The sequence below is a fragment of the Penaeus monodon genome, chromosome 20 (genome assembly GCF_015228065.2).
Source record: "Penaeus monodon isolate SGIC_2016 chromosome 20, NSTDA_Pmon_1, whole genome shotgun sequence".
Lineage (NCBI taxonomy): Eukaryota > Metazoa > Arthropoda > Malacostraca > Decapoda > Penaeidae > Penaeus > Penaeus monodon.
This window is the reverse complement of record NC_051405.1, coordinates 38,473,753-38,473,993: the sequence shown is the minus strand read 5'-3', so window position 1 is coordinate 38,473,993 and position 241 is coordinate 38,473,753.

Below are 241 nucleotides of genomic sequence, written 5' to 3'. Positions count from 1 at the left end.
CTTTCCCATCATCCTGTTTTCCGATGCGAGTGTTCCCCAAACCATTCCGCCCTTGAAGTTGCATTCACTTGCATTCCCGTTGCCATCATTGGGGATTACGACAAAGTGCTTTCAAGGATATAAGATTTCCTGTAGGTTTTGCGTCGTCCAGGCGGTCTTTTGGTTTTAAATGGATGTTGGGGCTGAGAGCTATCCGATTATAGTAAGATATTGGGCAGGTTACTATTATAACGTAGAGTAA